The sequence below is a fragment of the Panthera uncia genome (genome assembly GCF_023721935.1).
Source record: "Panthera uncia isolate 11264 chromosome B2 unlocalized genomic scaffold, Puncia_PCG_1.0 HiC_scaffold_25, whole genome shotgun sequence".
Classification (NCBI taxonomy): Eukaryota; Metazoa; Chordata; class Mammalia; order Carnivora; family Felidae; genus Panthera; species Panthera uncia.
The window spans coordinates 7,676,059-7,694,893 of NW_026057581.1; the positions used below are offsets into that span (position 1 = coordinate 7,676,059).

At 40.2% G+C, this 18,835-nt stretch overlaps 1 protein-coding gene across 1 annotated transcript in view; it reads right to left on the minus strand.

Annotated features, from left to right (window-relative positions):
• The window catches only part of CDKAL1 (CDK5 regulatory subunit associated protein 1 like 1), a 537,841-nt gene that overhangs the window by 23,225 nt on the left and 495,781 nt on the right, over nucleotides 1-18,835 (minus strand). The gene's annotated exons all lie outside the window — the stretch shown is intronic.

Here is an 18,835-nt window from a genome sequence, read left to right on the forward strand (position 1 = left end):
TCTTAAACCAGTCAATCAGGAATTGCCAAAGCGGCCCGGGGTCTTGTTCATCTGCCTCATTAGACTCCAGCCATCTCCTGAGGGAAAGTAAACCTGTAACCAACCTGCATTCTTGTCCAGTATAACTCCCTTGTTCCCGCTTCCTTCGGCCTTTCATTCTGGACGGCTCCTCAGAGCTGCCTTCTATCTGCTGGATGGGATGCTGCCACATTCACGAGGTGTTGACTAAAAGCTGTTGATTAAGAGCTGTAAATTCTACCCAGGTGAAATTTGTTTTTTAAACACAGGTTTTTTTTTGTATGTGTGTACAGATATACACACAAACAGCCTATTCTTGTTTTCTTTCTTTTTTTTTCTAATTCCTTTTTTCCTTTTTTTTTTTCCAATTAGTTGTTGCTGCTGTTACGTCTCTCTTCTCTCTCTTAAGTAATCTCTACGCCCAATGTGGGGCTCAAACTCATGACCCCGAGGCTCAAGAGCTGTATGCTCTACCTACTGATCCAACCAGGTGCCCTTTTATTTGTTTTCTTAAACTGAAGACATTAAATCCATATAATTGGTTCTTAACCTTTTGTGGAATAAGGATCTCTTTCAAGAATCTGATGAAAACCAACTGAGTCCCTCCCCTGGGGTGGGGGGACTATGTACAGACTCTTACATTGTTCTACACAATTTAGTTGGTTTCCAGATCCTCTGAAGCCTGTGGATGTAGTAACTCAGATCAAGAAACTCCCGCTCGGTTTTTAATTCCCTTTAGAATCTCCTTAAGGCGTAGGAATTTTAGAACATTCAACTTACTACCTACTGGTGTCATCAAGAATGCCAGTGTATCTTTTTTGTTTTATGTATTAAAAATCAAGAAAAGTAAATGCTACACTTTTAACTCTCCAAAACACAAAATACTACAAAGCTTCATGGTGCTGATTTAGTATCCACAGATGACCGTGTAGAAGGGATCACTTAACACTCCTTTATATCATATTGATTTTCAAGACTCTTAGTAACATGGTTTCACTTTGAAGACAAATACCATGTTGTACAGCCAAGTATTAATAAAATAAATTAGTGAAATATAAACACAGTTCCGAACTTTTAAAAAAAATTTTTTTTTAACATTTATTTATTTCTGAGACAGAGAGAGACAGAGCATGAACGGGGGGAGGGGGGGTCAGAGAGAGAGGGAGACACAGAATCTGAAACGGGCTCCAGGCTCTGAGCAGTCACCACAGAGCCCGATGCGGGGCTCGAACTCACATACCGCGAGATTGTGACCTGAGCCGAAGTCGGACGCTTAACCGACTGAGCCACCCAGGCGCCCCCACAGTTCCAAACTTTTAAACAAGTGGTGGCCTATAGCTTTTTCACTTGGCTGTTTGGGGCTGGGCTGCATTTTTTCCATTATAAATGATGGTTATATTCTGGGAGAACTTCCACAACCCCCCAAACCCTAAACAGTAATAGCAACAACAAAACATCCAAACAATGATTTCACCTGCAGATCACTATATTTCAGTGCCACTTACAAACTGCTCCCTTGAATTCTCTTGCACCTTCAGGCCAGATGAACTAATCTCACAGTGCTTTGTGTTTCATTCTGTCCCAGATTTCCATGAGCTCAGATTCTGAAAGTACTGTCTTTGTCTCTGATCTGTTTTTCTCTGTTACGTTTCTATGAAGCATATTCACTGTGTGTTGTTCTCACAAATGAACCTATTTCTGGAAGTTAGTGTCTTTATCCGGCCTTATCAGCAATGATGTGGTCAGCCTGCACTTAACCTTTCATTCAACAAACATTCACTGTAGGTGTCGGCCATCTATGAGAAATGTCCTATGGTGGCTGTCCCACGGTGGACAGGACATAAACTGAGGCAGGAATAAGCTCATCAGGTGATACAAATCACCATGCGCATGGTTCCTACAGGCCATGGATGGTTATATCTGGGTATTTCAAAAATATATTAACATTTTTGGGTAAATCTGTGCTGTTGTTGCTGTTGTTTTCCTGGGAAGAGTGCATATGTATGTGTGTATAGTAAATATTACATGTAATCAAATTCTCAAAACCTGTGAAGAACCAGTGATCTAGAATTAGGGACAGGCAAAGGTTTCTTACAAATTACTTATTTTGGTGACCATGGAAGTCAATGATCTTTAAACACTTGACGTTTTCAGAGGACCAGCTGAGACCTACATGGGAAGGAGCAGAAAACAGTGACACAGGCAGCGATACCCATCCTAGGCTCTCTCTTTAGAAGGCAGCTATACAAGCACATCTTTGGGAGTCTGAAGCTTCATTTCAGGTGGCTTCTCAAAGTTCTAGTTACAACCCACAGAGAGTCTACTCCCGTAGGAGAGTTTCAGTAGAAAACTGTTTCCCCCACTCATTCTATTTCCAGTGACGTCTGACATCACTTGCTCAGGGTTTGATAGAGTACCAGGCGCATAGTTGGCCCATAATTTCATGCAGTTTATACTATTTTGTTTTGTTAGGCCTTTATGCTGAAAAGGAAGAGTCCACAAGACCTGTGGAAGGAGAAGCAGACAGACGTGGTCAAATTAGAGAACGCCATACTAATTAATTAATAAGCAAGAGACGCGGTAGGCCACAGAGGTTTAGGAAACCATCCTAATCAATGCTTGGTACATAAATGTTTTGTTTCCTGAAAAATATGTATATTTTAAAATGACACCTAGACCTAATGAAATAAAGAGTTGAAGATGAGGGACTAGGGTGGCTTTTAACTTCTGTAAATTTCCTCAACGTTTTCATTCTGGTTTTCACTTGTTTCCAACAGAGATTACCAAAAAAGTCGAAGTATAAAAGGAATGTGGGCCCAGCAAGGGAGAACGTAAGCCCTGGATCTTACTTGAAGGTGGTCTTGGGGTGAAAGGAAAACATGGCAATTAGTGGGGCGGCAAAGGGGGCAGGTGAGGGATGAAACTCAATGCCACAACCTGACCCTCAATGCTTACAGATACACCTCGTACAGCCAGAGCAATACTGCTGTCTGCCTGTGGCCCCTGTCATTCACTCACTGTGGCCTTACCATGGACGAGGCATTGGGTCGAGAATATTCCCTCACCAAGACTCAGAGAACACAGAGTCCTACACCTTTCAAGTTGCCATCCTGGTTAAGGCACTTTGCCTTTAAATGAGGAAGATTTTGGCTCTAAAATTCTGTCTTTAAAATAGACATCAAGGATTCTGTGTTTTAATTAAGTCTCTCAAAGCTTTATTTTTGGCACTGTGTTTTCTTTCTTCCTGGCCACTGTAATTTATTATCGAGAAAATTGTTGGGAAGCAGAGTATAGAGCCAGAACGTTTGGTTTAAAAATCCCAACTCCAGCGGAGTCAGGGTAGGTCAGTCGGTTAGGTGTCCAACTTCGGCTCAGGTCATAATCTCACAGTCGGGAGATTTGACCTCTGTGCCAAGCTCTGTCCTGACAGCTCAGAGCCTGGAGCTTGCTTGGGATTCTGTGTCTTCCTCTCTCTCTCTCTCTCTTTCTCTCTCTCTCTGCCCCTCCCCAACTCATGTTCTCACTCTCTCTCTCTCTCTCTCTTAAAAATAAAGAAACGTTAAAAAAAAAATTAAGAATCCCAACTCCACTACTAGCTGTGTGACTCTGAACAAGATACTTATACTCTCTGTGCCTCAGTTTCCTCAAATGTAAAAAGGGATAACCGCAGTCATCACCTAGGGTTATTGTGAAGATTAGACACATCAATGTATGTAAAGCACCAGGCATGTCAGGTACACAGTGAGCATCACACGAGGTACACGCCAGCTTCTCCTTTCAAAGTCTCTCTTGTTCATTCCGTCTGCCTATTCTTGTATCCACCGCCAACCTATTTGATCTCATGGCAACACTATTTCCTCACCATTTCCATTCCTGCCTGAGGCCTTCCGCCATTTTGATGCATCCTACATATGGCTTCTAATCCGTTTCCTCCAGCACTACTGAAATCGTGCTGCAACTGTGCCTTTCATTCTTCTACTCAAACGTGGTGGGTGTTGCCTACGGAGTACGGGTGATGTACTTCTGACAGCTCAGCTTGAGATCTTTCTCTAGGAGCGGTCTCAAGAGCTAACCAGGTTGTGTGTGTGATTACAGAGTCAAAATTCCCTTGACTGGCCCCAAACCACTTCCCAAAAGGATGCTTCCCATTATTCACTGCAAACCTTGCATTTTAGAAGGACGAAACTTCTCATCATTTTCTAGAAACATCTTGTACTGCACTCCTAATGTGTTTTGTACAATGAGAAGCTCAGCTTAAATATCCCCCTTTTTTCTTGACAGTGACTTCAATCATCCCACTCATCAGGCCCTGCATTTTAACAGCCCTTTGTATCATTTTTACAGCAGTGGAGACACGTTGCCTTGTATAGTCTCCCTTTAGGTCATCCTTTGCCTCCTTTCTGGATCATACGCTGCTTGAGAGTGAGGAACGCTCAGAAGTCACCCTGATATGTGGTGCCGTGCCCAGTCCAGTCCCTTGCATACAGAAGTCTATCTGATATTATGTCATCATTTGATAGTAGGTATATTTGATATTAGGTATATTACTTAATGCTATCCTAACTGCTGTTTTAACGGTAATTTTTAATAAGATACCAGTAGTTCTGATGGCCAAAGTGATCAAGAAACTTCAACTACTCCCCAAAGCCACATTTTGGGGCGTTACCATCCATATGACTTTGTGGTCACTGCACGGCGGTGAGAAGTATCAGCAGAGAGCCACCGTGTCACCTCCCATCTGCCCCTGCTATCAGAAGGTAAAAGCAAATTAAATGTTTTCACAGTGCTTTTTATGTTCTTCACTGGGATAGGATTTCAGGTAACTGACAAATTATTCATTTGGATAACCTTTTAAAAACTTTAGAGAACACACTGATTGTCATTTTAATGGCATCTGATTGATTCTGGGTTAAGTTGGTAAGAAGAATGAAGAGGGCTGTTCTCTGGGGGCTTTGGGGCTCCTGGGGCCCCCTGTGAAGACTTACTATCAAGTTAGTTGGGAAGAGATCCATCCATTACTACTTGACATTAACTTCCTATGGCCCTAGTAATATCAATCACATGCTTTTGTCCTTGATTACAGAAACCAACTGGAATTTACCTGTAGAATTCTTCCTTCACATTTGTATATTTGACTGTCATAACAAAACAATTTCAAAACACCCAGAAAGTGGTTGCAGAGATTCTCTGTGATTTCATTGACAACTGAGGTTGAGAGGAAAGGCTATAAAGGGATGTAGCATGCAAGGAAAGTGTTTCTGATTCCAACAGAATTTATTTTTTAAATTTTTCTTAGAGAGAGTGAAAACAGGGGAAAGGGGCAAGGGAGAGAGAGAATCTTAGGCAGGTCCCATGTTCAGCACAGAGCCCAACACGGGGCTCAATCCCACGACCCTGGGATCATGACCTGAGCCAAAATCAAGAGTCAGACACTCAAGTGATTGAGCCATTGCAGTGCCTCTGATCCCAACAGAATGTCTCTGACACTCAGTAACATCCAGACAGAGCTGATGAGTTAGTATCATAGCATTTCAGGAGTAGCGTTTCACTCAGGGCCAGGAATTCCCCGTAAAAATTAAAGATATTTCACTCACAATTTTTTCTAGCTCCTCTTGACCCACACAAGTTTTCCATTTCTGAGGATGAAAACCGTACATGTGCCACCTGCTGTGTAAACACACAAGGCACTGCAACGAAATAAATTTCTGCCTTTCCTAGCCTACGTTCTCCTGTCACTGCACACTCCTTCTGAAGTACCTGGTGTAAACAGAGAATAGTCTAAGAATTAAAAACTGTTAGAAATAATTCAAAGATTTAAAATGAATTAAAACTAAGATAAAGGGGCGCCTGGGTGGCTCAGTCAGTTAAGCATCTGACTTTGGCTCAGGTCACGATTTCACAGTTCATGGGTTTGAGCCCCACGTCAGGCTCTGAGCTGATGGCTCAGAGCTTGGAGCCTGGAGCCTGCTTCGGATTCTGTGTCCCCCTCTCTCTGCCCTTCCCCTGCTCGTGCTCTGTGTCTCTCTCAAAAACAAATAAACATTAAAAAAAATTTAAAACACACACACACACACACACACACACACACACACACACACACACAAACTTAGGAATGGGAAGTCTTTTAGACTAGGTAACGGTGGAGGTCCACCCACTAAAAAATGGAAAGTGTGAACCACGCCACCTAAGATTTCTGAGTTTTCAAGGCCTCTTTTTTCTTTCTTTTATGATGCTGTTAAATACTGGGGGTTAAAATTCTTATGCAAAAAATCGATAACTATATGGTGGAGAAACCAGACATCATCTGAATCCAGTGATCAAAATTAGTACCACCAATAAGGACAAAAGAACACCGTGTGCCTCCAGATGTGATATACTGAGAACAGAACATCATGTATTTAGGTGAAGAGGGCAAAACACAGAACAGGAACCTACTCATGAGGAAAATGAAACCCACATTGAGAGGCAGTCTATAAAGCACCAAGCCAGTATTCTTTAAAAACGTCAACATATCATGAAAGGTAAAGAAAAGCTGAGTTAGTGTCTAGGTTAAAGGAGACTAAAGAGATGTGGCAACGAAGTCAAGACCTGATCCCGAACTGTGTCCTAGATCGGAAAACAGTGACTCCAAAGAACGCTGCTGGGACTCTTGACAAACTATAATCAACACTGTAGGTTAAAGTATTGTATCCATGTTGAACTCCCTGATTAAGGTTAACACCACTAATGATTATGTAAGATCCTCCTTCTTAGGAAACCCTCACTAACTATTAAGCAGGAATCTACTCTGAAATTGTTCAGGGGATAAATATCAGCCAGTCTGTCTGTATGTCTGTCTAGCCAACTCTCCAGAAAAAGCAAATTTAGCAAAGTGTTGAAGCTTGGCGAAGGCTCCGCTATGCTGGAGATGCACTAGTCTTACAACTTCTCTGTAAGTTTAAAAATCATTTTAAGAAGTTTACAATTTTTCTAGGACCTATAAATACTCACTGCTATAATAGAAAAATAAAACTGTGGAAACCAGTACTTTTTTGGTCAAAATGTTCTAAAATTATTTGGAATTTCTGGGATAAATATTTATTTTATGGTTCATAAGAGCATGGAGCAGAGTCAGAAAGAACCCACATCTTGGGCACTGTCACTTAAATGTTATGAAATCTTGTGCAAATCCGCTTTCCTTTGAGCCTCGGCGGGCTCATCTGCAAAGTAAAAAAGTCATACCTAAAAGTATTGTTGGAAGAATCACCTGAGACAAAGTGCATGAAAAGCATAGACTATGTTTCTTTTCCCTGCCTGTATAACTTCTCATTTTATAGACCATTTCTATACAGGTACGTTATTGGGTGTAGCAAACAGAAAGAATCAGGACATTCATCTTAGATTATAAGATATCAGAACATAGTTAGTACAGTATATTTTATCCATTTGAATGCTTATCTGCTCATATTTGATACTTTATTCCTTAATTGTGATATAAACATGGTTCCAAGAGGCAGGAGTTAGAAAAGCATGTTATGGTAAATTACCAAATATATAGTGTTGACCTACATATGCATTTAATATTAGCTCCAGTACTTAGAACTACACTTATAGGTCCCTTTGAAGGTTATAAATATGAAGTTGTTAATGAACCATATTATCACTGAAAAATAATAAGATAAAAAAATAAGATAGGTCATTATAAGATTCTTTATCTGTAGAAGTTACTCCAAAGAGTCTATCACTTCTAAAGTTGTTAATAAAAAGTGAATTCAAATTGAATATTACAATTTTAATAAATCAAGTTCATATAAAAGGCATAAAAGAATTATGTAGATCCGTGCAATTTTCTCTGAAACTTACATAAAACAAGGTATGTAATCACCATCGAAAAAACGTTAGACTAAAATATAATAAAGATGACTTTCCAAAGGATAGAGTTTATATTCTCTTTATTTAATAAAAATTCACTCTGTCCATCTCAACCGTAATACCTACCACCATTCCGCATCGGAGAGAAAAATTTACAACGACATATCTTCCTACTGTTTTGTCATAATTATAAATTCAGAAGAGAAACAAGATAAAAATAAATGCCAAAAGGAAAACAAAACATTAAACAATCATAAGAAACAAGATGAGGGTATTTTTTCTCAAAAACAAAAAAATTCTTTTTTTTTTTGTTTGAGACAGACAGAGAGAGAGTACACGCGCAGGGAAGAGGTGGGGAGAGAGAGAGAATCCCAAGCAGGCTCCACACTCAGTACAGAGCCCAACGCAGGGCTCGATCCCACAACCCTGGGATCATAACCTGAGCCAAAATCAAGAGTCGGATGCTCAACTGAGCTAAACCACCCAGGCGTCCCAGAAGTTGTTTTTTTGTTTGTTTGCTTAATGATTTTCTATAAGCTGACTACAAAAGCACAAAAAACTGTTACCATCGAACTCAAGGCTCTCAAATCATATCTGACTCTTCGTTGTCCTAAAGTTGACTTACTTTACAAAACCTGAAATACCAAGACAAACCATGGTTCCAAAACATACTCATCACTGATTTTTTTCTTACAACGGCTCGTCATTAACAGAAGGGACATATGAAAGGACTTTAGATATCAACAGAAACGTGTGTCTTTCTTGTCTTATCTTCACCATCTTGACCAAAACACAACATGGCTCCATCCTGGAGTTACGGTCTACACGTGTCTAGTACATGTCTCGTCCTGTGGGTCTCACCACACAAAACTGATATGCATGATGATGAAATTCAGCTCATCAACGTCAATCAGGACTAAAGGAAAAGTCAGGCAGTGCTCTGTGGCAGGCAAGAGGTCAGATTCAGAGGGCAGAAAGTTAAGGGGAGCAGCAAGGGTACACAGAGAGAAGGTTGCGGTTTTCCGAAAGAATGAATGAGTCAGGCTGAGAGGAATCGGGAGCATGATTATTCTTCAAAAGTCACTTATGGCAGAGAACACTGATAAAGATCTCACCAGTGATACCTCTCTCCCGAGGTGTTTGTTTCACTGGGTCCCTTGGACAGCTTCCTGGATGGCGAGTTCCTGCGTAAGTCCGCTGTATCATTCCATATCCATGTATCTTTTTTATACCCCCAAGAAGAGTTTCTTCTGAGAAACAGCACTTACTTTCTTTCATGAGATCTTGACACAACATTTTGCTTTTATTCACTCCAAATTAATCACATTTGGTAAATTCTCTAACACTTCAATTTCAAGATGGTAAACAACCAAAGGGCTTCCTAGTATTGGCAAGGCCACGGTATTAGTGGCGGTGGCAGATTTCCCTCCACACAACTGAGGCTAAACAATTCTTGTCATTTTCACATTCTTCAAAGCTCCAAACGTTATCACCGGTTTCCTTTACTCTTTTAGTGTAAAAGTGGGATAAGAGGAAAAGTACTCAGTTTTAAAAGGATTTAAAAAAGAATGATCCAATCAGAGCTCCAGTTTCTTCAAATGCTCCCAAATCCAGAGTTTTCCACAGTTCACAACGCACACACACACACACACACACACACACACACACACACACGGGCGATAAGCTTATCTTATGGCACTTAGAACAAAAACACAGAAGATGATAAAGAGGCTACATGGGAAAAGCCAGTCCTGTAACTGCCACGTAGACACAGTTTGGGAGGAGATAAAATCATGTTGGGGGGAGGGATGGGAAACAGACAAGGGTAGGGGTCTGGCGGGGTCTGGCATTTCTCCTTCTGAGTACAAGAGGCCTAGGCCTGGTCTAGGGAGCAATCTCATGACCATTAAGAAACAGAACACCAACAGCACCAACAGGAACAAAGGCAGAAACGAGATGTAATGCCCTAAATTCGCGGCATGTTCAAGGGTCCTTGGAAAATGTTCTGGCCTACCAATATTTGTCCGTGAGCCTGGAATCAATCAAAGGCCAACTAAGTGACCTTCTGTACAGCAAATGAATATTCTCCACTGGACACAGAATAACTATGCTGACATGTAGCTAAGTCTAATGCCTGCAGTTATTAGGTCCAAAAGAAAAATACTGATTGAAGGTCTCAGGAATAAGTCCCTGAGATTTCTTAAACTCACCTATTAGTCTCTAAACCTGCCTTGTACAGTTTCCTAACTGGGCTTCCTGGCACGGCACACAGAATGAGCTTTCAATAACAAACATGTGATAACTGCTATTCAGGGGCTCCCTAGTGCCCACAGGACAGTCCGAGGCCACCAAACACGGCTGACAAGGCCTTGTTTGTCCAGGGCTTGCCTGTGGCTCCTGGCTCATTCATGGAGCTCATACACTTGCAGACCCCACCAAACCCAACCAAAGACTGCAACGTGCCTTACTGTCCTAAATATCATGCATTTTGAGCACATTAGGCTCATTAAATGTCCCAAGTTTTCTGTATTCCCAGGTCTCTCCACGTGCTGATCCCTCCAGGGAGCCTGACGCAGAGGAAATGAACATGGTGCATGCTGGGATCTCCAGCAGCCGGGTGTTGTGGGCGCATGAAGAATACTGGAAGGAAGTGCATGACCTCAAGGTAGAGAGAGAAAGGCAGGACCTTCTCTCTCCGTGTGAGCTTGGGCAAGTTAACTCATCACTCTGAGCTTCAGTTTCCTCATGTGTAAAATGACCGTAATAACTTGTGAGAATGAAATTAGATAATACACGCGAAGGGCTCAGAACAATGTCAGACATACACTGATGGCTAAATGGATGTTAATTCTTACTGTTATTTTGTTAGGACATTATTATGATTAGGCCTATAGATTACTGTGCCGGGTGGGTAGCATCAGGGTAAGTTTTCACAGACCTAGGAGCAAACAGCTGTCATCTAGCCGCACAGCACACTCTGGGTAGCTTAAAGGCTGAAAGCAATCAATTTCCCTGTCTCAAAGAGCTAGACGATGTCCTCAGTTCAAACAACCCCATTGTTGGCATATTCATTCCCCATTGTGACAGTAACAAGTTATCAAACTTAGTGGCTTAACGCAACACAAATTTATGATCTTACAGTTCTGGAAGTGACACATCTCAGGGGTCTTATGGGCTAAAACCAAGATGTTAGCAGAGCTGTGTTCCTTCTGGAAGATCTAAGGGAGGATCTGTTCCTTGTCTTCTTCAGCTTCTAGAGACCGCCTGCGTTCCTAACTCATGGTCCCCTTCTTGATCTTCAAAGCACATTGCTCTGATCCTCTGCGCGTGTCCTCCGCTCTCCTCCCTCTAACTTTAACCCTCACGCCTCCCTCTCACAAGAACCCTTGTGAAGACAGAGCCCACCCACACCACCTGCAATAATGTGCCAGTTCAAGCGCATTAACTTAATCACATGCGCGAGGGCCTTTCTACTACATACAGTAACACATCCACGGGTTTGGGGATCAGGATGTGGGTATCTTCGGGGGCCTATTATTCTCTCTAGCATAGCTGGTCCCACTGCTGCCATTTGGAGCCCCCATAAATAACTAATTTAATTATTGTGTTTTAGTAGTCCTCGTCAGTCAATTAACTGAGCATACAGACAGAAAGTTTTCAGATTCATAACAAAGTAAAAGATGGAAGGATTGGGAAATGCAGATTACATACCAATGATCTACAAAAAGAAAGCACCTAGATTTTTAAAATATAGTTTTAAAATATAGTTTTAAAATATAGTTTAAAATATAGTTTATGGTTTTATAACCGTATGAGAGAGAATCAAAGATTACGAAGAACTTCAAGGGGTCTTAGAGATCATTTAGTTCAATTTTCTATTTGTGAAATGAATGCCATCTGTATAAAAGCTCACACAAGGTAGAAGGTTTCCCAGCTTCCTCTCTGGGTATAGATCACCTATATAGTAACCTGCTGTTACTACAGTCTTCATGATGCACCGTTAAGTGATCTGAAATCCATAGAACAAAACTAGGGTTAGGCTAAAAACTCTATCCAAAATGGAAGTCAAAAGAGAAATGATATCCAGAAAAGTAGAATTTAAAAGATTAACTGTATGTGGTGGGATCAAATACAATTAATTGCAGAAGAATCTGAAGAGTCCTTGTAAAAGCAAAAAAAATAATAAAAGAAGTAAAAAGGAAAAGGGCCTTGAGAAAAGGAGAGTCTCCCCATGTGTGTTTAGGAATCAGTTTAGAATAAAGAGTACTAGACAATCTAGAGTACAAAGACTCCTAAAAATATTTTTACCTTTCCCCCAAAGAAAAAAGCTTAATTTGAAAACAGGAGACTGTGGGGGCACCTGGGTGGCTCAGTCGGTTAAGCGTCCAACTTTGGCTCAGGTCATGATCTCGTAGTTTGTTAGAGTCCCGTGTCGGGCTGTGTGCTGACAGCTCAGAGACTGAAGCCTGCTTCAGATTCTGTGTCTCCCTCTCTTTGTCCCTTCCCCGCTCATGCACTCTCTCCCTCTCACTTTCCCTCTTTCTCAAAAATAAATTAACATTAAAAAAAAAAGAAAGAAAATACGAGACTCTGTAAGTAATGTAATCGTTATGAAGTAAGGTCTAAGTGCCAGGAAGTAAAAGTGTCTTTCCATGAAGACAACTTGATGCACTCCAACAAAAAATTGTAGAAATATTTAGAAAAAGTGACAAAGCTATATTCTATATTTCTGTTTTGCTTTTTAAAATAAAGTATGTTCTGGGGGGACCTGGGTGGCTCAGTCGGTTAAGCAGCCACCTTCGGCTCAGGTCATGATCTCACGGTTCATGCGTTCCAGCCCCACGTCGGGTTCTGTGCTGACAGCTCAGAGCCTGGAGCCCACTTGAGATTCTGTGTCTCCCTCTTTCTCTGACTCTCCCCCACTTGCACTCTGTGTTTCTCTTTCTCAAAAATAAACATTTAAAAATTAAAAAAAATAATAAAAGTATGTTCTGGACTCTTATGCACCTAGAATTTGGGAGAGCCATTAATGTCACTGAATAAGCTCTGTATGTGATTGAAGAACAATTCCTCATCCAACATTTGTTCCAAGTGGCCACCCTGCCTTGGTTTGAATACCTCCAGCAAAAATTCAGTCCCTGACAGGGAAACCTATTATGAACAGTTTCAGCAAAGCTGTCTCTGTCTGTCCCAAGGTGGCCTTCTATGTCTCTCAGGCACACGTACCCACACTCCTCAGGGCTGAGTCAAGAAGAGTACCATGGCCTCGTTATCCTCAGGGTAAATATTCTAGAAACTGCAGCTAAGGGAGTTATGATTCTTTTATGCTGACATGTATCTAAAGACATGATCTTACTCTCTGGTTCCAAGAAGTGAGACAGGCAAGCAGGTGGATTTAATGTCAGAATTTAATACTTCAAACCAATATGGACATTCCAACAGCCACTCTTGTCACCTCAAGATTGTTCTTCAAGTCACAGGCCTCTTAAAGATTTCATCCCAACGTCATTATTTTTTATCAAAATTTTCTTAAAAAGAAAAAAGTCTGGAATTGACAGATAAGGATCCAAAGACTTTTAAAACTTAAGTGACCTTTTCTAGGCAGACTAAGAATCTCAGTGACAATTTGAAAACACTATTAGAGTTACTTAAGATTAATGAAGACTAATGAAGGAAGACTCAATCGAAAAGAAAATAAAAACATGCAAATTTGACCTTTCGTCTAAAAGTCTAAGGTCGCTCTCATTTAGCTTAGGTGATCTTACTATTAAATCTCTTATACATTAATCATCTTGCAAAAGCTAAGAGAAAGATAAATTTTACTTTATCTTGTTCATGAAAATACACTGCCTAATTTATTTCCATTATAAATTTAAGTGAGTTATACTCTTTTTTCAGCAGGCAATAAAAGACTGGAGAACTGCCCCCCCACCAACCTATGCAAATACAAAACTCAATCGGGCTTTATCCACTTGGTGATTTAAATGATTAAGAAATACATATAATTTAGTTCAGTATTAAGAGCTCTACTATAAAACATTAAAAACTGGCATATATTTATATTAATACTAGTATTCATTTAAAGGAGTATTCACATAAAAGTAGGTGATATGATGTATCCATGTAGAAAGGTACCACTCTGATGTTGGGATGCTGAGATTGGGGGAGGCTGTGCACGTGTGGGCAGGGAGTATATGGGAACTCTATGTCCTTCCCTCGCAACTGTGCTGTGAACCTGAAATGCTCTACCATGTAAAGAAAAAAAAAGGTTCTGCTAAACCAGGACCAGGTTATTAAAATCTAAAAACGTAAGGAAGATGTTAAGGGGCTATGTTTAAAAGGTAAAAGACAGCGGAAAAGAAAAAGCACCTGAAAGCTGATTTTATGTAATGAGTTTTGCTTCTGGCTGAGGCAAACTAGCTTCTACCAGACCAGCAATCTTGCCAAGAACAATTAGAAAAAGTGAGTAAAATGTATAATATGTCCTGTTTCAACATCAAAAACTATCAAGGTAGTGAGAACCTGAGGGACCAAGATCCCCAAGAGGAGAGAAGCCCATAAGCTCCATACTTGGAGCCACTTTCCGCAGATCAATTAAATTTCTCAGATCAATCAAAATAACCAAGCTTTACCACAGAGCCTGGCAGATGCAAGTTAATTCTACCCAGAAGACGATACTTCACTGACTAGCATCTCTAGGTTCATTTTGTTTGGGTTTTTTTTTTACACAAATGATGGTCACCATTTAATAAAAATGATCAGGCACATGGAAAAAACAAAAGACAAATGATCAAAATCAAGAAGAAAAAAAAGACAACAGAAAGAACCAACATTAGAACCAGATATTGGAGAATTCAGAATGAGCTTTAAGATAACGGAGTTAAAAAATGTTAAAAAAATACAAAGGAAAATAAGACAAATTTCACTAAAATCCATGAAGAAAAAAATCAAATTGTTCTTTTTGTTTTGAGAGAGAGCATGCGTGCACGTGTGTGCATGTGTACAAGCTGGGGAGGGGCAGAGAGAGAGAATCCCAAGCAGGCTCTGCACTGCCAGTACAGAGCCTGATGTGGGGCTCAAACCCACGAACTGTGAGATCATGACCTGAGCCGAAATCAAGAGTCAGACACTTAATGGACTAAGTCACTCAGGCGTCCCTCAAATTATTCCTTAGAAGAAAAAACAAATTAACTAAAATTAGAAATTCCATAGATGGGTTTGAGAGCTGACTAAAAACAGATGAAGAGAGGCTTAGTGAACTAGAACAGCACTTCACGCACGCTAACGCGCACATGAATCATTTGGAGGTGCGGACTAGGATTGCCGAGGTCTGGGGTGGCGTCTGGGACTCTGCCTTTCTCCAGGCACCACACCGTGACAATGGCCCAGCGACTGCTGCAAATATCAAGAAACTAAAAAAAAAAAACAGGTGAGGAGAAAAAAATCTAGAAATACAAAGAGAACGAAGAAAGAAAAATATTAAAAAGGATAGCTTAGACAATGGGGAAAGTGATGAAAATGGCTAACGTATATAAATGAAATCTCCAAAGACAGGATGAGAGAATGGAGTCCAAGAAATACCTGAAGAGAGAATGGATGACATTTTCCAAAGCCGATCAAAGAGATCAGAGTGAGTGAGATCACAGTGAGATTTAGAGTGTGCACCCTGGCAGGGGAGGGGAGTGAAAGAGTTTGTGGGGCCATCTTGGAATTCTACTTACCACATTAGGCAATTCTATCAAACATCTAAGGAAGAAATAGTATAAGTTCTATACAAACTCTTCCAGAAAAATGTAGATAAAGAAATACTTTCCGACTCATTATATGAGGCCAACATCACTCTCATACCAAAGTGAAGAAGATACCACTGAAAACTACAGGTCAAAATCCTCCATGAACAAATATGCAAAAATTCTTCACAAAATTTTAGCAAATTAACTACAATTATGTGTCAAAAGTAATACATTATGACCAAATGAAGTTTCTCCCAGGAATGCAAGGTTGCTTTACACATTTGAAAGCATTCAGTATAGTTCGCAATATTAGCAGACTTAAAACAAACTATGTAATTATTTCCATAGATGAAGATACAGTGATTAAGTTCAATTTCATTCCTGATTCAAACAAGTGCGAGCGTGCACTTGTGTGTTCACACACACAGACTCTGGGTACATTGGGAGTAGAAAGGAACTTCTGTAATCCCCAAATTATAGTCAACTTTTATACCTAATGGAGAAATTCGGAAGACTTTTCCTTTGAGTTTGGGAAGAAGAGAAAATGGCCAGTTCTACACAACAGCAGACTATTAAGTCCCAGCCAGTGCAATAAGACGAGAAGTAAAAGTTATGAGGATTGGAAAGGAAGAAACAAAACTGCAATGATCAGCCGATGACAGAATTATATACATAGAAAACTCTGAAGAGAAAACTACAGAAAAATTATTAGGATTACTAAGTCAAGTTAGCAAAGTTGACCGGTGAAAGATAAGTATGTTATATATATATATATTTATTTATTTTTTATTTTTTTTTTAACATTTATTTATTTTTGAGACAGAGAGAGACGGAGCATGAACGGGGGAGGGGCAGAGAGAGGGAGACACAGAATCCCAAACAGGCTCCAGTATCTGAGCTATCAGCATAGAGCCTGACGAGGGGCTTGAACTCACAGACCGCGAGATCATGACCTGAGCCGAAGTCGGCCACTTAACCGACTGAGCCACCCAGGCGCCCCAAGATAAGTATGTTAAAATCAACTATATTTTTCGATAGCAGTAACAATTAAAAAAATGAAAAACAGTCACTTTAATAGTATCAAGGGGAGGCCTCAGTCGGTTAAGTGTCCAACTTCAGCTGAGGTCATGATCACGTGGTTCGTGGGTTCAGGCCCTGCATAGGGCTGGGTGCTGACAGCTCACAGCCTGGAGCCTGCTTCAGAGTCTGTTTCTCGGTCTCTCTCTGCCCCTCCCCACACCTCGTGCGCTGTCTCTCTCTCTCAAAAATAAACAAACATTAAAAAAAATTTTTTTTTGAAGTTTATGTAGATGAGTCAAACAAAAGTCACAGACAAGAATGCTCACACCTGTTCTCAGTTGCGATACTAACAGTGGAATGTTGAAAATACCCAATTCTCTTGTCACGTTAGGGTGGCTACGCGAGCACACAGTGGAACACTGTACAGAAATGAAAATAGACGAGCAAGAGCTACCTGCAAAAACAGACTAGTCTCAGCAACATAATCTTGTTTAAAAAAAAATGAAAATTGGGGGCTTGAGGGAGGTGCGCATGGCAGAGTGGGCACCCGGGGACAGTTCATGCCTCACTGTTTTAGGACAGATCAGAGAGACTGTAACAATTCCTGAAATAAATACCAACAATCTCAACAAGCAACAGGTTCAACTTCTGACAGAGATGTAGAGATTTTTCAGATGTGAAATTTGAGACAGCTGTATTAGCCTCCCAAACTGTATAATAATAAACAATGAAGAAAAAGATGAAAAATTATTTAATGAAGCTAAATGTGTTATAATTTACTAGAAAATCCATTTTTAAAATGATTTTTTTTATATAATCTTCTCTTTGTAAATTTTTTTTTAATGTTTATTTTTGAGAGAGACAGAGCACGAACAGGGGAGGGGTAGAGAAAGAGAGAGAGGGAGAGACACAGAATCTGAGCTGTGAGCACAGAGCCTGATGTGGGACTCGAACCCTCCAATTGTGAGATCATGACCTAAGCTGAAGTCGGACGCTTAACCAACTGAGCCACCCAGCCGCCTAGGTTTTTATGTAATCTTGACACCCAAAGTGGGGCTTGAACTCACTGCCATGAGATCAAGAGTCACAAGCTCTACCGACTGAGCTAGCTGGGCACCCTGAAGAATCCACTTCTTGTTAATGCTGAACAGTTAACTTAAAACTTCAGGCAAGACTGTGTGGCAAGTATTGATTTTACTGAAAAACAGAAACAATCAAAAGAATTCCCCGCATTAAAAAAAAAAAAAAAAAAAAAAAAGCCAAACATTCAAATACTGATGAATTCTTCCCTTTACATCAAGTACAGAACAGGTCAAACCTAATGTATGGTGTTGAAACGAGAGATAGTGGTTTCTGGCGGGGAAAGGGAGAGGGTGGCGGGGAGGGCGTGACCGGAACCTCTGAGGTGCTGGCAATTTTCTGCTTCTGGATCTGCCCAGGGTGCACGGAAGTATCCACTTCAGAGAAATGTACAGCTGTACACACGTCTTCAGGCATGTTACGGCTCAGAAAACTTCTTTCTTATTAATTAAAGAGGTAAAGTTTGAAAAAAGAATGGATTAAACTATAAGGACAAGAGATGAGGGGATGGAGGGAGTAGAGAACTACAAAAAAATAAAAGGGAATATTTAGGGTGCTGACAGAAGTGTCCTACACCTGGACTGCGGTAGTAGTTAAATGAATGTATGCATGTGTCAGAATTCAAAGAACTGTAGACCAAAAAAGGTGAATTTTGTCTTATGCAAGAAAGTCTATTATAACTTAGATATAAAAATAATGGATTAATTCAACTTACTTTTACAGTTGTGAAAAGTCGATGGTGGTGAGAAATGTGCTTTCCTCTTTGATTAAGTTAGAAATAAAATTATATGGTCTATCTGGAAAATGTTTTCCTACCTTTGTATACACAGAAATTTGTGAAACAAAAAGGTAGAAAATTTTGAGAAAACAAGGAATGATAGTCACTTCAGTTTTACTGGGGAAAATAGACTTTAAAATATATTAAAAATATATGTCTGTATATACAAATAAAAATATGTTTTTTCAACCAAATGTTCAAATAAGAACTCTGTATGTTTTATGTCTGATATTCACATATGGCATAACGGAAAAAATAACAAGTTCTGGGTTATTCCTTTTAGTATTTCATGTAAGTTTTGAGGAAAATTAATGGGAGGGCACAATTTTGTATTAGTTATTTCAAACAAAACAGA